At 49.9% G+C, this 2,500-nt stretch overlaps 1 long non-coding RNA gene across 2 annotated transcripts in view; it reads left to right on the plus strand.

Moving 5' to 3' along the window:
* Positions 1-2,144: 2,144 nt before the first annotated feature.
* LOC127909218 (uncharacterized) overlaps positions 2,145-2,500 on the plus strand; it is a 1,092-nt gene continuing 736 nt past the window's right edge. For both annotated transcript variants that reach the window (XR_008070294.1, XR_008070293.1), the window contains exon 1: positions 2,145-2,188. This is a non-coding gene — a long non-coding RNA (uncharacterized LOC127909218). The remainder of the gene's footprint in view (positions 2,189-2,500) is intronic.

Here is a 2,500-nt window from a genome sequence, read left to right on the forward strand (position 1 = left end):
CGAGCTATAAGACAGACCCCACACGACGAGCTATAAGAGAAACGAGACCCCACACAACGAGCTATAAGACAGACCCCACACGACCAGCTATAAGAGAGACCAGACCCCACACGACGAGCTATAAGAGAGACCAGACCCCACACGACGAGCTATAAGACAGACCCCACACGACGAGCTATAAGAGAAACGAGACCCCACACAACGAGCTATAAGACAGACCCCACAAGACCAGCTATAAGACAGACTAGACCCCACACGACGAGCTATAAGACAGACCAGACCCCACACGACGAGCTATAAGACAGACTAGACCCCACACGACCAGCTATAAGACAGACCCCACACGACGAGCTATAAGACAGACTAGACCCCACACGACCAGCTATAAGACAGACTAGACCCCACACGATGAGCTATAAGACAGACTAGACCCCACACGACGAGCTATAAGATAGACCCCACACGATGAGCTATAAGACAGACTAGACCCCACACGACAAGCTATAAGATAGGGACAGGGTTTATGAGGGGGCTTATATGGTGACCGTATAAGACAAAGAGGGTGTGTGTGTTTGTGCTTGTGAATGTGTGAATGTGTGTGGGTGTGTGTATCAGACCTGGTTTCAAATACTATTAGAAATATCTCAATTACTTTCACATACACATACACATACTTTCACATACACATACTTTCGAAGTAAGTATTCAGATATATTTTATTTGAAAAGACAAGTAGTTGAATATTTTATTGTATTTGGAAATAAACTTGGAAAGTATTTGAAAATACTCAAATCTACTTACTCAAATACACTCCCATGCATTTAACTCAAATACACTCCCATGCATTTAACTCAAATACAATTTGGTAAACTATTTTCTTTTTTACTAATAACTATTAAAATACTCAAATAAAAGTACTTGTTTTGGGCTGTTGTATTAGAAAATACTCAAATATTCAGAAAAAGTATTTTAAATACCAGATACTCATGTATTTGAACACAGGTCTGTGTGTGTGTGTGTGTGTGTGTGTGTGTGTGTGTGTGTGTGTGTGTGTGTGTGTGTGTGTGTGTGTGTGTGTGTGTGTGTGTGTGTGTGTGTGTGTGTGTGCGGAGGGTGGCGGGGGGATGGGGGTGAGCTGATACAGGATCAGATGTATAGAGAAAACCAGAGAGAGAGAGGCAAGTTTTGTTCTGAGTAATGGGTTGAGTAACAAACATCACTATACTTACCTTCGACCTGTCCAGTCTTCTGTGAGCTGAGTAGTCTGGTGTCGGCAGGAGGGGAGGAATGAGAGGGCAGTGAGGAAAGCAGGAGGGGAGGAATGAGAGGGCAGTGAGGAAAGCAGGAGGGGGGAATGAGGGCAGAGGGCAGGGAGGAAAGCAGGAGGGGGAGGAATGAGAGAGGGCAGTGAGGAAAGCAGGAGGGGAGGAAATGAGTGAGGAAAGCAGGGGAGGAAAGAGGGCAGTGAGGAAAGCAGGAGGGGAGGAAATGAGAGGGCAGTGAGGAAAGCAGGAGGGGGAGGAATGAGAGGACAGTGAGGAAAGCAGGAGGGGAGGAATGAGAGAGGGCAGTGAGGAAAGCAGGAGGGGAGGAATGAGAGGGCAGTGAGGAAAGCAGGAGGGGAGGAATGAGAGAGGGCAGTGAGGAAAGCAGGAGGGGAGGAATGAGAGGGCAGTGAGGAAAGCAGGAGGGGAGGAATGAGAGAGGGCAGTGAGGAAAGCAGGAGGGGAGGAATGAGAGAGGGCAGTGAGGAAAGCAGGAGGGGAGGAATGAGAGAGGGCAGTGAGGAAAGCAGGAGGGGAGGAATGAGAGAGGGCAGTGAGGAAAGCAGGAGGGGAGGAATGAGAGAGGGCAGTGAGGAAAGCAGGAGGGGTGGAATGAGAGAGGGTTTGTTGAGGAATGAGGAGGGGAGGCATCAGAGGGGCAGTGAGGAAAGCATTTTTGGAGGGGAGGAATGAGAGGGGTTTTGTGTTTGGAAAGCAGGAGGGGAGGAATGAGAGGACAGTGTGGAAAGCAGGAGGGGAGGAATGAGAGAGGGCTGAGGAAAGCAGGAGGGGAGGAATGATAGAGGGCAGTGAGGAAAGCAGGAGGGGAGGAATGATGTCTTAAGGGCAGGACAAAGCAGGAGGGGAGGAAATGAGAGGGCAGTGAGGAAAGCAGGAGGGGAGGAATGAGAGAGGGCAGTGAGGTGAAAGCAGGATTTCTGGGGAGGAATAGAGGGCAGTGAGGAAAGCAGGAGGGGAGGAATGAGAGGGGCAGTTGAGGAAAGCAGGTTTCTGGGGAGGAATGAGAGAGGGCAGTGAGGAAAGCAGGAGGAGGAAAGCAGGAGGGGAGGAATGAGAGAGGGCAGTGAGGAAAGCAGGAGGGGAGGAATGAGAGGGCAGTTGAGGAAAGTTTCCCCCAGGAGGGGGTGAATGAGAGGACACTTGAGGAAAGCAGGAGGGGAGGAATGAGAGAGGGCAGTGAGGAAAGCAGGAGGGGAGGAATGAGAGGGCAGTGA

The sequence above is a fragment of the Oncorhynchus keta genome, chromosome 19 (assembly GCF_023373465.1).
Source record: "Oncorhynchus keta strain PuntledgeMale-10-30-2019 chromosome 19, Oket_V2, whole genome shotgun sequence".
NCBI lineage: Eukaryota > Metazoa > Chordata > Actinopteri > Salmoniformes > Salmonidae > Oncorhynchus > Oncorhynchus keta.